The sequence below is a fragment of the Callorhinus ursinus genome, unplaced genomic scaffold (genome assembly GCF_003265705.2).
Source record: "Callorhinus ursinus isolate GAN/ISIS: 27379988/994484 unplaced genomic scaffold, GSC_fseal_2.0 scaffold30, whole genome shotgun sequence".
Lineage (NCBI taxonomy): Eukaryota > Metazoa > Chordata > Mammalia > Carnivora > Otariidae > Callorhinus > Callorhinus ursinus.
The window spans coordinates 8576729-8596056 of record NW_027397092.1 but is presented as its reverse complement, the minus strand read 5'-3'; the positions used below and the strand labels follow the sequence as shown (position 1 = coordinate 8596056).

The window sequence follows — 19328 nt, the reverse complement described above, 5'->3', positions numbered from 1 at the left end:
AATGTCTGACTTCTTTCACTGACGTCATGCTTTTGAAATACATCCATGTTGTTACATATATCAGCAGCTCATTCTTTTTCTTTTTAGTACATTGAGTGGTACTTTGGTGTGTGAATATTCAGTTTGTCCACTCTTCTCTTGATGGGTTTGTGTTATTTCTAATTCTTGGCTATTATGAAGAAAGCTGACATGAACAACGTTTACAGTCTTTTTGTGGACATCTGCATTTAATTTTCTTGAGTAGATGCCAACAAATAAGACTGCTGACTCATAGAGCACTACACATTTAACTTTACTATAAACTGCCAAACACTTTGAAAGTAGTTGTCACATTTTACACTCTTAACCACTGATATATGAGGATTCTAGTTACCACATTAATGTCAACATTTCGTAGGGTCAATCTTCATTTTATCCATTCTGTTAGGTGGGTACAAAGTATCTTATTGCAGTCATTTCCCATACTTTTAGGTGGAAAACCCAACAGGGTTAACAATTACTGTTGCTTGCGCATGCACAGAGTGTATGTATCTCTAGAAGGATGCCCAAGAATCTGAGCATGCGAATTTTCCTTTAATGAGGGCTGATGAGCCCCTAATTCATTGGGACACTGCTGTGGCATGTAGACTTTTCACCCTGCAACCTTTAATTCCTTTTCAAAGGAATTACACATTATAAATGTATTACGTATTGAAAAAATAATTTTTCAGATCACTCCATTACTCCATCATGAACCTCCAGCCCACTTCTATCCCAGAACTAGGTTTGTGAGTTGGGGGATTTTTAGGGGATGGTCAGGTGAGTTTCTAGCAACCTCCACCTCCTTCCTCTTCTTGGCTGTACCTCTTCTCATAGACCCGAGGGCATGAGAGCGGGAAGGTAAAGGGACACACTTCTCTGGCTGCGAGCGTATCTTCCGCTTTGGGGGTGTTGCAGCTTCTCTAACGTGGCTTGCGTTTGACGCACTCTTCATGACCGGTCGAAAGGCAGCTCTGTCCTGGGTCCCACATGGAAGATTTCCTTATGGGCTGGAGAATGAGGAACTGGCGGACCCTCTGCTGTACTGTTGTCAGATACGGAGCATCCAGGTCCAGGCTGACCTCTTTCAACACTCCTCAACTCTGATCCCTGGGGTCGGGGCAGGGCCGCAACCTGAAGCCTCTCATTCGTGGCTTTTCGGTGGGTTCCAGCAAGGTGGCTCCGACCCAGGTCCCTTCTGCAGCATGCCCTGACCTGTGGGATGCTCACACGTCTGGAAGGGATACAAGCTGCTCATTTCTGCCCCCACCCTACCCTCTCTCACCAAGGCTCTCCCCACCCCTGCTCAGCAAGTCACGATTGGCGAGTCCACAGGTATTTTAGCAGACATTCAATACTAGAATGAGCTAACAGTCTCTCCCTCTCACAGGCACTATGGGTATGATTAAGTGCCTGACAACCCTCCACACTGGGATCCCCGAAGAGGGGAGGAATGGGGTGAGAAAAGCAAAGTGAAGAGGAAGCCCCAGCACCGTCCTCTAGGTAGATGGCTCAGAGTTCCAACAATTTCTTCCTCATGACATCACCAAAGTTCTGATATAAAATGCCTGAGTTAGCTGTTATAGTACCAGTCCTGCTAATTCTTATTAGTTCTTGTCTCTGTGTGTCTAACCAGGTGGAGAGTGTTGCTGAAAGTGTGTTGGGGATGGGGTGGAGGCGAGCAACCCAGTATGGGAGGCCTTTCTCGTCCAGTGCCTCTCAAATTTTAATATGCGTACAAAACAATGGGTGATCTTGTTAAAGTACGAACTCAGATTCAGGCAGTCAAGTGGGGTTTAAAATTCTGCATTAAAAAATATTTTTAATTGTGTAGAATACACGTAACATAAAATTTACCATGTTAACCATTTTTTTTAAAGATTTTTATTTATTTATTTGAGAGAGAGAATGAGCATGAGAGGGGGGAGGGTCAGAGGGAGAAGCAGACTCCCTGCTCAGCAGGGACCCCGATGTGGGACTCGATCCCGGGACTCCAGGATCATGACCTGAGCCGAAGGCAGTCGCTTAACCAACTGAGCCACCCAGGCGCCACCATGTTAACCATTTTTAAGCAGATGATCGAATGGCATGAAATATGTCACACCGCTGTGCAACCATAAACCCCAGACAATCTCCACAACTCTTTTCATCTTGCAAAACCGGAACTCCATACCCAATAAACACTAACTTCCCCTTCCCCTGGCAGCCAGCTTTCTACTTTCTGTCTCTGTGAGTTTGAGAATTTGACTACCGTAGCTATCTCTTGTAGGTGAAATTATACAATAGTTGTCCTTTTCTGACAGGCATATTTCACTTAGTTATAGTATCCTCAGGGTTCATCCCTATTGTGACATAGGTCAGAATTTTTTTTCCAATGGAAGTTAGTATTTGATCTGGTAGACTCCATAGGGCACACTGACCTCCCTTAAGTGGGTGGGCACCATCCAATCCATGGCATGCCTGAACACACCAAAAGGCAGAAGAGGGAGAAATTTGCCCCTTTTTGCCCCTGCCTCACTGTTTGAGCTGGGACAGGTCATCTCATCTTCTACGGAGACTAGGATTTCTACCATTGGCTCCCCTGGTTCTGAGAGCTTTAGGCTCAGACTGAATTACACCACTGGATTTTATGGGACCCCAGCTTACAGATAGCAGATGGTGGGACCGGTTAGCTTCCATCATCTAGACTCAATTCCTCATAATAAATCTCCTTTTGTTCTTTTCTCTGGAAACTTCTATTAGTTCTTTCTCTATGGGGAATCCTAACACAGTAGTTATTCTATTTTTTTTTTAACAACATATTGCAACTTTATTAGATTTTTCTATTTTACTGGCTATTTGGACTCAACAAAGGCCTTAGTAACCTGTCACTTTAACATCCTCAGGTGTCACCGTACAGAACACAAAATCTGACTGGATGGCACCCATCAACCTGTCGAGCAGAACAACCGTTAACATCACAGCTGTGGTCATGTAATGCTTTTATAATAATTCAATCACAAACATATTCAGTATCATGTGCAGGTTTTCTGCTGCTGCAAGACCTCATCCAAACCAGGCCTCATTAATGACAGGTCCCAAAAGATGCGATGTGCAGGTAAGGCAAAACTCTGCCTCATATTTAGGATAAGCAAAGTAGCAAATCTATGAAAAATTACTTTTGAGCCCCTATTCCTATACCTCCATACACATTCCCTCCTCAACGTATCCCATTATCCATTCATCTAACATCCGGATAGGACCCCATGGGTACCTTCCAAGTGAGAGTGGTGTTTAGGGTTTTGCTGGGTTCAGGGGAAGGGGCTGGATGGGTGGATGAATGGACAAACCAACAAAGGGAGGAGGGAAAGGAAACATTCAAAAAAACTTATTTACTAGAACACGCTTCATCTCAGACTATAAACCGGGCTTGCTGTAAAGAAATTCATTCTGATGACTACAGGCTTCCATGAATGAGTTAGGCAGTATCTTGATCTAACCCCACCCCCTAACATTTTCCTAAAACCTGTGGGACAATCAGGGAGGAAGCACAGACATCCCTTTCCAAACGAGGGCAAAGGGACTCGGTAATGGAAGGTAATGTTACCACCCTGGCTCCCGAGAGCAGCAGCTGCCCGCCAGCCATTCAGGGGCGGGCAGTTACAGCTGTGCACGTTGAGCCAGTCGGGTCTCGGGTGTCTGAGGAGCGTTTCCGTCCACCTTTGTTCCATGAGGGGCAGTGGTGTTTGGCAACTACGGTCAGCGTTCTATCCTCTGATCATGGCAATCGGTCTCAGTTTAATGGCCTTCTTGCTGATTCCAGCATCGTGGCAGGTGTTCACCACATCTGTCACGTTCTTATAGGACTCGGGAGCCTCTTCCATAACCAATTTGGGTGAGGCAATGTGGATTGCGATTCACATATCTGCCAGTTTGTCCAAGACATCCTGAAAATCTAAATTACGACAAGATTTTGCTCGGGACAGTGCACGGCCCGCTCCATGACAAGTTGTTCCAAAGGTCTCAGTCATGCCCTGTTCAGTGCCAGTAAGAACGTAACTACAAGTGCCCATGGTGCCGCCAATGAGCACGGGTTGTCCAGTGAGTTGGTAATCAACAGCAATGAGGGGATGGTGAGGGGGGAAAGCTCGGGTGGATCCCTTCCTGTGAACCACAGTGTCCGTTCCTTTCCGTCCACCACATGCTGCTCTACTTTGGCAATATTGTGAGAAACGTCATAGATCACATGCAGGTCCAAGTCATCAGGGGTTGTGTTGAAGACCTTGGCAAAGGCCTGACGGGTTAAGAAGGTCATGGAGGAGCGGTTGACCCAGGCACAGTTCCCAGCAGCTGCCATCCCCTTCAGGTAGTCCTGACCCTCTGGGGAAGCGATCCGAGCACAAGCCAACTGCCGGTCGTTGACTATAATCTTGTCTCTCTTCATGGCTTTTTCCATAGCTACCAGTGCATCTGTGGCTACTCGGTGGCCCAGGCCTCTGCTTCCACTGTGGATCATCGCACACACCTGTCCCTTATGGTCGATGCCCATTTTCTTAGCTGCGTACTCATTGAAAATCTCATCCACAACCTGGATTTCTGCATAGTGGTTGCCTGCTCCCAGGGTCCCCAACTGAGGAAGTCCTCTTTTCTTAGCCCTCGCAGAGACCTTGTTGGGGTCAGCCTGCAACATCCTTCCGTACTCCTCACAGTGCTCCTTGTCCTCAGCCCAGGCATAGCTTTCCCGCAGGGACCAGTCCACACCCATCTCCAAGGCCTCCTCCAAGTCTTTGGCACTCATGGGGATGACACCTTTTGATCCCACCCCAACAGGAATGTGGTCAAACATAGCTTGGGCAAGCTGCTCCTTCACAGGCTGGACATCACTTTCGTCTAAATTGGTTCTTAGCAAGCGCACACCGCAGTTGATGTCAAATCCAACGCCACCTGGGGATACCACTGCTTCAGGGTCACTCATGTCAAAGGCTGCCGTATTCCCAACAGCAAACCCATAACCTGAATGGACATCAGGAAGCCCAATAGATCGATGAACAATCCCAGGCAGGGCTGCCACATTGCCAATTTGTTTCGTGGCTGGCAGGAAGCCACCGACACCACCACCCCAACAGGCATTCCTTAATTCTTCAAATGTTAATTTTTCCAGAGCATCCTTCACGTAGAAAACTCCTTCAACCTGCAGGTTGGGCGCGAAGCCCTTCTTGATTCTCCAGCAGTTTTTATTGATCTTTTACCAAGAACTGCAGCTCATCATTATAACTATAACTCATGGCGGCGACAACGGTAGCAAAAACTGCCCCCTCCGCTTTGAAGAGATGCTGCGGCTCTGTCCCGCTGCCTGAAGCCATTATTCTTTTTTTCATTTGTTGAGGAAACACCATACTGTTTTCCACAGTGGCTATACCGTTTAGTAATCCCAAAACAAAGCACAAGTGTTCCAATTCCTCCATGTCCCCGCCAGAGTCTATTTTATGTTTTGTTTTTATAATGGCCATCCTAAAGCATGTGAGGTGACATCTCATTGTGGTTGTAAAAATCCCATCACTGATTACTGCTGTTGGCCATCTTTTCAAGTACTTACTGGCCATTTGTATATTTTCTTTGGAAAAATGTCTCTTCAAGTCCTTGCCATTTTTAATCGGGTCGTTTGATTTTTGTTGTGGTTGAGTATTTTTTTATATACATATCTGGATATTAACTCTTATCTGATAGGATTTGCCAATATTCTCTCTTATTCTGTGGGCTGCCTTTTCTGTTGAGTATGTCCTTCCCGCAGATGTGTTTAATTTTGATGTCCTCCAATTTTATTTTTTCTTTCGTTGCCTTTGCTTTTGGTGTCATATCCTAGAAATCAGTGCCAAATCCAATGTTGTGATCATTTCCCTATATCTTTTTTAAGATTTTATTTACTTATTTTAGGAGAAGAGCATGTGCGTGAGCTGGGATAGGAGCAGAGGAGCAGGGAAAGGGAGAGGGAGAAAAGAATCTTGAGCAGACTCAGCGCTGAGCATGGAGTCCCACAGGGGCTTGATCCCACAACCCTGAGATCATGATGTAGGCCAAAACCAAGAGTTGGAGGCTCAACTCAATGAGCCACCCAGGGGCCCCATCCTGTATCTTCTTCTAAGAGTTTTATGATTTTACCTCTTAATTTTAAGTCTTTGATTCCAATTTGACTTAATTGTTGTATATGGTTGAAGATACAGGTCCACCTTCATTCTTTTACATGGGAATATCTAGTTTTCTCAGCTGCTTTTGTTGAAAAGATTGTTATTTCTCCACTAATGATCTTGATACCATTGGTGGAATCGAACTATATATGTGAGAGTTTACTTCTAAGCTCTCTATTCTATTCCATCGGTCTATAGGTCTGTCATTGTGCTAGTACTACATTGTTTTGATTACTGTAGATTTATAATAAGATTCGAAATCAGGAAGTATGAGAACTCCAACTTTGTTCTTCATTTTCAAGGTTGTTTTGGCTAGGGGCACCTGGGTGGCTCAGTCGGTTAAGCGTCTGCCTTGGGCTCGGGTCATGCCCCCAGGGTCCTAGGATCTAGTCCTGCGTCAAGATCCCTGCTCAGTGGGGAGTCTGCTTCTCCCTCTTACCCCTCACCCCTGCTGGTGATCTCGCTCTCAAAAAAAAAATTTTTTTTTAAAAGATTGTTTTGGCTATTTTATAGGTCCTTTGAGATTTCTTATGAATTTTGGGATGTTTCTCTATTCCTAAAAAAAAGGTCACTGGGATTTTGATAGGGATTGTATTAGAGCACTTTTAGTAGTATTGATATCTTAGGAATACTCTAATTCATAAATATAAGAGGTCTTTGCCTTTATTGATGTCCTCCTTTCTTGGAGCAATATTTTGTAGTTTTGTAGTACAACTCTTTTGCCTCCTTGGTTAAATTTTTTCCTAAATATTGTTTCTGTTGTTATTGTAAATGGAACTGTCCACTTCCTTTTTCATCATTAATTGTTGGTGTACAGCAACACAACTCATTTTGCCTGTATATTTTGTATACTTTAATTTGGCTGAACTCATTCATTAGTTCTAATAGTTTTCAGAGAATTTTTTGAGTTTTCTATATATAAGATCAGGTCAAGTATGAACAGCAATACTTTTACTCCTGGCAAGAACTTCCAGTACTACGTTGAACAGAAGTGGTGAAAGTGGGCATCCTTTTCTTGCTCCTGATCTTAGAAGAAAAACTTTTAATCTTTCACCATGGAATAAGACATTAGCTCTGGGTTTTCCATATAAGGGCTTAAAAAAAAAAAAAACTATTTATTTATATTAGAGAAAGAGAGAGCATGAGCAGGAAGGGGGGGTTGGGAAAGGGCAGAGGGAGAGGGAGAAGAGGGCTCCCCACTGAGCAGGAAGCCCAATGAGGGCCTCCATCCCAGGACCCCACGGGATCATGACCTGAGCCGAAGGCAGACGTTTATATGACTGAGCCTCCCAGGCCGCCCCCGCTTAAGAGCTGTTTTTATGTTGAGGTAGTTTCCTTCAGTTCCTAGTATGTTGGTTGTTTTTATCATGAAAGCGTGTTGAATTTTGTCAACAACTTTTTCTGCATCCATTGAGATGAGTTTTTTTCCTTTGTTCTTTTTAAGTGGTGTATTACATAGATTTGTTTTTATATGCTGAATCATCATTTCATTTCTGGAATAAATCCCATTTGGTCATAGTTTATAATCCCTTTAATGTATTGTTCAATTCTGTTTGCTAGTAATTTGTTGAGGTTTTTTTTTTTGTGTCAATGCTTTTTTGGAGATCTTGGTTTACAGTTTTCTTGGAGTGTCTTTGTCTGGTGGTGTTATTAGGTTAACGCTGTTTCACTGCATGAGTTTACCACCCTCTTCAATTTTTTTGGAAGAGTTTGCAGGTGACTGCTCTTAATTCTTTAAATATTTGATAAATTCACCAATGAAGTCATTTGGTCCTTAACCTTTCATTAGATTCAATATCATTACTAATTATAGGTTTACGCATATTTCCTTGTGGTTCATGATTCCGTCTAGATAGGTTGTGTATTTCTAGGCATTTCTTTCTTTTAGGTTATCCAGCTTATTTATGCAGACTTATACCACTATCTTATAGTACCTTTTATTTATATAAAAATATTAATGTCCCTTCTTTCATTTCTGGTTTTATGTATGTGAGTCTTCTTTTCCTCTTCATCTTGCTAAAGTGTTCTCAATTTTAGTAACTTTTTAAAGACACATGGTTTGCAAATATTTTCCCCCACTCTGCAGGTTGTCTTTTCACTTTGTTTCTGGTTTCTTTCGCTTTAAAGAAACTTTCTAGTTTATCTTTAATTTTGTTGCTTATGCTTTAGGTGTCATATCCAAATAATCATTACCAAGACCCATAGCAAGGAATTTTATTCCTATGTTTTCTTCTAGGAGTTTCATTTCTCATCTTACATTTAAGTCTTTAATTCTGGGGCGTGGCATGAGCTATAGCTCCATTTTTATTCTTTTACATGTGAATATCTAATTTTCCCAGCATCATTTATTGAAGAGACTATTTTTTTTCTCCACGGAGTTTTTTTCCTGACTCCTCTGTCAAATGTTAGTTAACTGTATATACCTGGGTTAATTTCTGGAGTCTCAATTCTCTTCCATTGGTCTATTTGTTTTTACTTCAATACCATACTGTTTTGGTGAGTATAGCCTTATTGTATATAGATGGAAATCAGGTAGTAGGATGTCTCCTACTTTGTTTTTCTTTTTCAGAATATCTTCGGCTATTCCTGGTCTTTTGTGGTTCCATATAAATTTTAGGAATCTTTTCTCAACTTCTGCTAAAAAAAAAAAAATGCCATTGGAATCTTGACATTGCGTTGAATCTATAGATAGCTTTTAACAGTATTGACATTAAAAAGAACAGATTTGAGAGAGAGAGAGAGCGCACAAGCTGGGGAGAGAGGCAGAGGGAAGGGGAGAAGCAGACTCCCTGCTGAGCAGGGAGCCAGACGCGGGGCTCGATCCCAGGACCTTGGGATCATGATCTGAGGCAAAAGGAGACACTTAACCGACTGAGCCACCCAGGCACCCCAGACATTTTGAGAATATTAATTTTTCCAATCTATAAACACATACACCTTTCTGTTTGTGTCTTCTCCAATTTCTTTCATCATTGTTTTGTTTCTGATCTTGAAGAAAACCTTTCAATCTTTTACCACTGAGTCTGATGTTAGCTGTGGGCTTATCATATACAGCCTTTGCTATGTTATGTTCCTGCTGGCCTAATTTGACAATACTTTTTTTCATAAATTAACATTCAGCTTCGTCAAATACTTCCTTACACCTACTGAGATATTCATGTGATTCTTTTCTTTCATTCTACTAACGTGATGTAGCATACTGATTAATTTGTTAATGTTGAGCCATCCTTACATCCCCATGATAAATCCCACTTGATCATGGTGAATGATGCTTTTAATAAATTGCTGAATTTGGTTTGCTAGTATTTTACTGAGAATTTTTGCATTTATATTCATCAGAGATAGTGGCCTGTAGTTTTCTTTTCCAGTAGTGTCCTTTTTTGATTTTGGTATCAGGATAATGCTTGCCTTACTCAATGAGTTTGAGGGAATCCTCCTCTCCAATTTTTTGAAGAGTTTGAGAAGGATTGGGTTAATTCTTTACATGTTTGCTGAAATTCCCTAGTGAAGGTAACTAATTCTGGGTTTTTGTTAGGCAATTTTTTTTTTTCATTACTGATTCAGTCCCCTTACTCGTAATTGGTCTACTCAGATTTTCTATTTCTTCCTGATTCAGTCTGGGTAAATTATATATTTCTAACAATTTTTATATTTCTTCTAGGTTGTCCAGTTTGTTGGCCTAGAGTTGTTCATAGCAACCTCTTATGATCCTTTGTATTTCTGTGCTGTTAACTTATGTTTTCTCTTTTTCATTGTTATTCTACCTAAGAACTTATCAACCTTACCTTTTCAAAGAAACAATTCTTAGTTTAATTTTGTCTAGGGTTTTTTTTCTTTCATGTATTTGTGCTCTAAATCTTTACTGTTTCTTTCCTTGGGCTAACTTCAGGTTTGATTTAGTCTAGCTTTTATAGTACCTGAAGGGGTAGAGTTAGGTTTTTTATTCAGGATCTTTCTGCTTTCATAATGCTGGTATTATTGCTAAAAACTTTCCTCCTAGGACTGCTTTTGCTGCATCTTAAAAATTCTGGTATGTCGTATTTCCTTCTCAATGTCTCAAGGAGCTTTATTTCCCCTTTAATTTCTTCTTTGATTCATTGAATGTTCAGTTAACTGTTGTTTAATTTCCGTGCGTTCATGAATTTTCGTTCGTTAGGTTTCATTATTGATTTCTAGTTTCATGCCATTGTGGTCAAAGATACTTGGTATGATTTCCATCTTTCTGAATTTCCTAAGACTTGTTTTGTGGTTTAACATAGTATTTATTCTAGAAAATGTTCCACATATGCTTGACAATACAATGTATATTTCATTGTTGGATAGAATGTTCTGTATATGCCTGTTAGGTCCATTGGGTCTTTAGTTTTATTCAAAACGACTGTTTCCTTTTGATTGTCTGGATGATCTATCCATTTTTGAGTGGGTACTAAAGATCCCAACTATGATGGCATTACTGTTTATTGCTCTTATTGGCTCTGTTAGTTTTTGCTTTATCTATGTATGTCTCTGATGTCTGGTGCATAAATATTTACAATTGTTTTATCATCTTGATGGATTGGCCCCTTTAATATTATCTAATGACCTTCCTTGCCTCTTTTTACCATTTGTATTTTGTGTGATCTAAGTATAGCTACCCCTGCTTATTTTTGTTACCATTTTCTTGAAATGACTTTTTCTAATCCTTCACTCTCAATCTATGTGTATCTTTTAAGGCTGAAGTGATTCTCTTGTAAGGAGAATATCACTGCATTTTTTTTTTTTTAAATCCAACCAGCCATTCTATGTGTGTTGACTGGAGAATTTCATCTGTTTAGGTTTGAAGTAATTATTCATATGTAGGGACTTAGTATGGCCATTCAGTCAGTTGTTTTGTGGTTGTTTTCCAGACCCACTATTCCTTGGTTCTTGCCTGTTGTCCTTTTTCATGTTTTGATGTCTTTTGGTATTAATATGCTTTAACTTCTTTATCGTATTTTTTTAGGTAATATTTTCCCCTGTGCTTACCATGAGACTTACATAAAACCTTAAAATTATAACACTCTTTAATATGACAACTTATCTTCAATGTATTTCCTAAACCTTACACTTTTACTTCTCCTCCCCCTGCCTTAGATTTTTGTAGATCAAGTTTTGACCTTGGTATCAGAGTCTTAAACTAATGGTGGAAAATATTCATTAATTTGGGCGCCTGGGTGGCTCAGTTGTTAAGCGACTGCCTTTGGCTCAGGTCATGATCCTGGAGTCCCGGAATCGAGTCCCGCATCGGGCTCCCTGCTCGGCGGAGAGTCTGCTTCTCCCTCGGACCCTCCCCCGTCTCGTGCTCTATTTCATTCTCTCTCAAAAAATTAAATAAAATCTTTAAAATATATATATACATTAATTTGTTCACAGAAATTTTATATAATCTTAAGTTATAATTCATATCCTATTTCTACCATAACAGATTTAATTTTCTGTTCTATTCAAAAATATTTAAATTGCCCTTTTTATTTTAGAGCTAGCTTTAATTAAGGTATACTTGCATTCTGGTTTAGTATGCGGCATATGTTAACTGTTTATCCACCGAAGCCCTTCAGTTAGGATTATCCATTTGTTTACTATTTAAACCTTGATCGCCTCTTAATTTCACTTTTTGTATCAAGCAATAGGCTATAGTGAGAAAAAGACAAGGACACGGATCCCACCCCAAAAGAGGTTGTAATCTAAACAGACATGTTTACAGCTCACCACTCTACAAGGTGTACCATGGTTTTAGCGCTACAATGCATTGTTAAAATTTTTCATTTTCCATTTTTGATTAATGATTATCTTATTTTTAATTTAAATTCAGTTAGCCAACATACATTAGTTTCAGATGGAGAGTTCAATAATTCATCAGTTGTGTATAACACCCAGTACTCATCACAACACGTGCCCTCCTTAATGCCCATCTCCTGGTTACCCCATCCCCCAACCCCCCTCCCCCCCAGCAGCCCTAAGTTTGTTTCCTAGAGTTAAGAGTTTCTCATGGTTTTTCTCCCTCTCTGATGTTACAGACTCTGTTGTAATGGTACTCAGAGGAGAGGAATATTTCAGAGCAGGAAGGTCACGGAAGAGGTAGCATTTGAACAGGCCACGAAAGATTCAAACAAACCTTAAAAATGCCCTTTTGTTAATTATTCCCTGTAAAATTACTATTCTTTCTTGCAAAGTGCTCATAAGTTGCTGTTGTCAATGCACTTACTGTAATTTTCTATATTTCTACATAGAGCAGTCTTTTTTTGTATAAATATATATGCAGTACCAAATAAATGAAGGTAGTGATAATGAAGTATTAAGGATTCACATCTGTAATATGTTTATTAATATTACATAAATTTTGTTTTCAGTCCTTAAAAGACACATCAAATGGGTAAGTCCAAACAACATAATTCATTCACTAGAGGATGAACTAGATGAAAGAGCATACATAATATTTCATATTCAATATGTAAACAAAGGACCAGATAGCCTAGGTCATAACAGAAGTGAGAACTTAAAAATACAGCATCTTAGTTGTGGAAAAATTCATAGTCAGGGAATATCAAGGACAAAAACCAGTCCTAATACTTTGAGGTTTGGATCAATTAAATTCCCTAAGAGAAATCCCCCAAACTTGCATTGTGTAGATCAGGGAAATCATTGATGGCAGAGTTGTAAGTCATGGTTTTAAGTAACAACTCTGCCACTTAACCTTTTAGCACCTCTGCTTTCTCAGCTGTAAATGGTAATGACCCCAACCATATGCCCTTCAAAAGAGTTATGCTGTAACCATCACCTCTGTGGGTGAACATACTTTATAAAATATGATTCACTTATCAAATATAGTTGTTACTGGCCAGGTATACCTTAAGCCACCTCGAATTTTTCAGGCATATCCTAGAGAACAAAAGCTGGCAACATCATACCACGTATCCAATGAGGACACTCCTGGTTTTTATTTTTACTATTGCACTGAGTAAATTTTGGGTAGAAAAAGTTGAGGGGGGCTTCTGGGTGACTCAGGTGGTTGAGCGGCAGACTCTTGATTTTGGCTCAGGTCATGATCTCAGGGTCATGAGATCAAGCCCTGTGTCAGGCTCCACGCTCAGTGGGGAGTTTGCTTGAGATTCTCTCTCTCTGGTCCTCAACCTGGGTCTCTCTCTCTCTCTCTCTCTCTCTCTCTCTCTCTCAAATAATTAAATCTTAAAAAAAAAAAAGCAAAAGGAAAAGTTGAGGAGTCCTCTCCATATAGATGGCTAGCTGTGGGATCTCAGAAACTTTCTACTCTGCTAAGGCTCCGTTTCCTCATCTGGGAAGGGGGGATCCTAATATCTCCCTTCTAGAACACTGTGTGGATTAAATAAATACCACATGTGAAGTGCTTGGCACAATGCCTTGCATGTGGTAAGAGTACACTAAATGGCAGCTCTCATTATTATATTCCTGATACTCTGGAAGCAATGAGAGAGTACTTGTTAATACATTTATGGAAGTCCTAATGGGGACACCAACTTTCCATAGGTTGTGAATCTAGTTTGTACAACTCCTAAAAAGCTATAACATGGTGTTTTGAAATTCATGGTTCTATTAAATTTTTTTCACCTGGAATTATGCATTTAGAGCTTTTCCTAACAAGTCTCACTAAAAATTTTTAATTCTACATACTGATTTCTTCTCCTTGAAACAATTTTTTTTTCCTTTTATAATCCATCAGCTTCCTCTGCCCAAGGATGTCAATACTTGGAATGTCAATAGAAGCACCACCTTTGCTCCTACATATGGTTTGAAGGAGTATTCAGGTCAGTCCTGACTGACAGAATAACAAAATAAAGAAAAGAAAGGCTTATTGAAGGTTAACCAAGCTATAACTATTCCAAAAGAAATAAAGTCAGTTCAGTAAATGTCATACCATAGGCCAAAATAAATCCCACCAGGGAAAAAAGAGTTTAAAAAAAAAAAAAACCCCAAAAAACCTCAGGGTGCTAAAGGTCTTTGAAAACATAAAAGAAGAATCCCTTAAGGAAAGAACTGATAGATTTAATTTCTTCAAGTCAAAAAACAACATAAATAAAACTAAAAGGAAAGCAACAAACTAGGGAAAATATTTGCAACACAGATGAAAGATTTATGTCTTTATTATAGAAGGAAATAATAAGAGCTGTGTGTAAGGACATATGTGAAAGGATTTTATAATAGTGATAAATTAGACATTTCAGTTTATAAAATGGGGATAGTTTATGCAATGGCCAAACTATGAAGTGTCTACACTTATTACAAAATTATGTTGTAAAAGAGTACTTTAAAAATGGTAACTTAAAATATATTTCTAAGCACTTAAAAACTTAAAAAATGTTCAGTTATTTAAATGAAAATTGTAACAGCATGTTTAATATGATACAAACTAACACAAACTACAAACAAAATACAAACTATGTATTTTGACAAAATATGATTGAGGGTGGAAGATAGGTATTTCAACTTTTCTTTTGCTTTTTTTTTTCTAAAATTTCAACAATGAATATATAGATTTTTAACCAAAATCTTAATATTTTAAAAACACATTATCAACAGACTGAAAGTAAATGACAGCTGGGAAAACCTTGCAACATTTAACAAAAATTTAACATTTTTACCTTACTGCTGCCTCATCTTTTCTGAGATAAAGCTCACCTTTATATTGTTAATTGCAACACCTGAATAAAGATGTCACAGATGCTATATTTATTGATAGATATCACTGAAAAAAAAATAAACAGTATTGATACAAGGGTCCAACCACAGGGTTAAATAAAATTATGCTTATTCCAAATATAGAATAATGTTCATCTATGAAATAAGCATGTTTGAAAGAGTAACACTATCATCAAAGAAACTTGTATGGTTGTCTGAAATGATTCAAAGTACATCTTTCTTCAAATACCACCTTTTCCATAAGGCCCTCCCTGATCAAACCACTTAGAATCACAATCCTGACTCATCTATGTGTTGCCTATAGCTGCTCACTTCACTAGTAAGGATACACACATGTGAAGGGAAAAAGATGTTCCATGAAATGGACACCAAAATAAAGCTGTAACAGCTATACTTGGACAAAACAGAATTTAAGTGAAAGGCTGTAATAAGAGACAAGAAGGGCATTACACAATGATAAAGGGGTCAATCCAGGAAGAGAATATAACATTTGTAAATATTATTCACTCAACTTAGGAGCACCTAAAAGTCTAATGAAAATAGCAACAGACCTAAAGGAAGAAATAGATAGCTTTAGAGTATTAGTGGGGGATTTTAATGCCCCCTTACGTCAATGAATAGATCATCCAGACCAAAACAAACAAACAAACAAAAAAACCCACAGTAAAGAAAAATTGGCTTTAAATGACACGTTAGACCAGATGGTCTTCTCAGACATACACACCATTCCATCCAAAAGCATCAGAATACACATTCTTCTCAAGCACACATGGAATATTCTCCAGGGTAGATCTTATGTTAGAATACACACACACACACACGCACACACACACACACACACACACACCAATCTTAATAAACCTAGTAACATTGAAATCCTGTGAGACCATGCAGCATCTTTTCTAACCACAATGGTAAGAAAACAGAAATGAAAGAACAAAACTGGAAAATTACAAGTATGTGAAGATTAAACAACACCTACTGAACAACAAAGGTCAAAGAAATCAAAAAGATTAAAAAAATAACTTGAGAAAAATGAAAATGGAAACATGAAAGGCCAAAGCTTTTGAATGGACCAAAAGCACTTTTGAGAGAGAAGGTGGTAGCAGTAAGTCACTTACCTCAATAAAGAAGAAAAATCTCAAATAAACAACCAAACTTTACACCTTCAGCAACTAGAAAAAGGACAAGTGAAGTTCAGAGTTAGTAGAAAAAAGTAGTAACAAAGATCAGCGTGGAAAAATTTAAATAGAGACTAAAAAAAAAAACAGTAGGAAAGATCAAAGAGCTGGTTCTTTGAAAAGATAAAATTGACAAACCTTTAGCTAGACTCATCAAGAAAAAAACTGTGACTTAAATAAAGTCAGAAATCAAAGAGGAGATATTACAACTGATACAGAAACAGAAAAAAAATCTTAAGAGGCTGCTATGAGCCAATATATAACAACAATTTGGACAACCTAACAGAAACTGACAACCTACCAAGACTGAATCATAAAAAACAAAAGCAAAACAAAACAAAAAACCCAAAACCCAGAGCAGAACAACTATTAGTACAGAGATTGAATCAGTAATCCAAAACTTCCCAATAAGTCAAAGTCCAGGAGCAGACAGCTTCATTGGTGAATTCTACCACACATTCAAAGACTACCAATACTTCTCACACTGTCCCCCCCCCCAAAAAAAAATCAAAAAAGGAGGGACACATTCAAACTAACTTTATGAGGCCAGTGTTAGCCTGATGCCAACACCAGACAAGGATACCACAAGAAAAGAAAATTACAAGGAATCCCTGATGGACACAGATGTAAAAACACTAAAACAATTAGCAAACCAAATTCAATAATACATTAAATATATAATACACCATGATCAAGTAGGATTTATTGCAGGAATATAAGGATGGTTCAACATCCACTAATTAATCAATGTGACACAACACATTAACAAAATAAAGGATAAAAGTCCTATGATCATCCCAATAGATGCAGAAAAACCATTTGATAAAATTCAACATTTTTCATGATAAAAAATGTCAACACAGTGGGTATAGAGGGAATGTACCTCCACATAAGAAAAACCATGTATGACAAGTTCACAGCTAACATATTTAATGATGAAAAGCTGTAACCTTATTTTCAAAGATCAGAAACAAGATAAGGATGCCCCCCTGCGTTCACTTTTTTTTTTAACACAGTATTAGAAGTCCTGGCCAGAACAATTAGGCAAGAAAAAGAAATGAAAGACATCCCAATAGAAAAGGAAGAAGTAAAATTATCTCTCCATGAAGATCATACTATATAGGGAGAACCCTAAAGATTCCACACAAAACAAATGTTAGAAATCGTCAACAAATTCAGTAAAGTTGCAGGATACAAAAATCGATATACAAAAAACTGCTGTGTTGCTGTATACTATTAATGAACTATCAGAGAGAGAAATGAAGAAAATAATCTCATTCATAATTAAATAAAAAACAAAATCTAGGAGCAAATTTAATCAAGAAAGTAAAAGACCCATATGCTGAAAACTACAAGATGTTCATAAAAAAAAAAATGAAAGATACCATTAAGTGGCAAGATATTCCATGCTTATGGATTCAGAGTATTGTTAAAATGTCTCTACTACCCAAAGCAATCTACAAATTCCAAGCAATCCCTATCAAGATTACAATGACACAAAAGAAGAAAAGGTGGGGGGGGGAAGGGGGAGGATGGGCACGTAGCTGGCTCAATCAGTACAGCATGTGATTCTTGATGTCAGGGTTGTAAGTTCAAGCCCCATATTGGGCATAAAGCTTACTTAAAAAAAAAAAAAGATTCCAAGGGCATTTTTCACAGAAACAGAATAAACAATCCTACAATTTGTATGGATCCTCAAATGACCCCAAATAGCCAAAGCAATCTTGAGAAAGAACAGAAAGCTGGAAGCATCATTCTCCCTGATTTCAAACTGTAAAACAAAGCTCTGGTAGACACATAGATCAATGGAAAGGAACAGAGAGCCTAGAAATAAACCCATGCATATATGGTCATTTAATTTACGACAAAGGAGTCAATAATATACAAGAAGGAAAGGATGACCTTTTGAATAAACAGTTCTGGGAAAACTGGACAGCCACAAGCAAAAGAATCAAACTGGACCACTTTCATACAACATACAGAAAAATAACTCCAAATGGATTAAAGACTTGAATGTAAGCCTGAAACCATAAAACTCCTAGAAGACAACAGGATAAATTCCTTGACATTGGTCCCGGCAATGAACTTTTAAATTTGATACCAAAGTAAAGGCAACAAAAGTCAAAATAAGTGGGACTATATCCAACTATAAAGTGTCTACACAGCAAAGGAAACCATCAACAAAATGAAAAGGCAACCTCCTGAATGGGAGAAGGTATTTGCAAGTCAAGTATCTGGTGAGGGTCTAGTATCCAAAAGATATGAAGACTTAAACAACTCAACAGCAAAAAAAAAAGGGAAAAAGAAAAAAGAAAAAAAAATCCCCAATAGTCCAATTAAAAATTGACTGAAAATCTGAATAGCCGTTTTTCCCAGGAAGACAGACAACTGGCCAACAAGTAAGTGAAAATGTGCTCAACAACACTCAACATCAGGGAAATGCAAATTAAAACCACGATGAGATATCACCTTACACCTATGAGAAGGTCTAGTATGAAAAAGACAAGAAATAACAAGAAATAATAATAACAATTAGCAGAGATGGAGAATCAAGAGAAACCTGTGCACTTGGGTGGGAATGTCAATTGGTGCAACCAGTAGGAAAAATGGTACAGAGATTTCTCAAAAAATTTGTAATGGAACTGCCATATAATGCAGCTGTCTTCCAGGTATTTATTCAAAGAAAATGAAAACATTAACTTGAAATGGTATATGCCCCCTATGTTTATTGCAGTATTATTTACAATGACCAAGACATGAAAACAGCCTGTGTGTCCCCTGACAAATGAATGGATAAAGAAGATGTGGTATAGATGCACAATGGAATATTATTCAGCCATGGAAAGAATGAAATCTTGCCATTTCCAACAACATGGATGGTCCTTGAGATCATTATGCGAAGCAAAGTCAAGCAGACAAATACTGTATCATCTCACTTACATGTGGAATTAAAAAAAAAGGGAAACAAAAAACTCCATTCTTTTGTGTGTTCATAGATACAAAGAACAGATCAGTGGTTGCCAGGGGTGGAAAGGTAGGTGAAATGGTTGAAGGGGGTCAGAAGGTACAAATTTCATGGGGATGAAAGGTACAGCACGGTGAATATAGTTAATACTGTATTGCATATTTAAAAGCTACTGAGTTAATCTTAAAAGTTCTTGTGCACACAAAAATTTTTAACTATGTAGGGTGACAAACGTTAATGAGACTTACTGTGGTCACTTCTCAGTACAAATATTAAATCATTGCTGTACACTGGAAGTTAATGTTATAC

At 38.5% G+C, this 19328-nt stretch overlaps 1 pseudogene; it reads right to left on the bottom strand.

Annotated features, from left to right (window-relative positions):
* Positions 1-3635: 3635 nt before the first annotated feature.
* Positions 3636-5338, bottom strand: LOC141370282 (RNA-splicing ligase RtcB homolog pseudogene; annotated as a pseudogene).
* Between the last annotated feature and the right edge of the window lie 13990 nt (positions 5339-19328).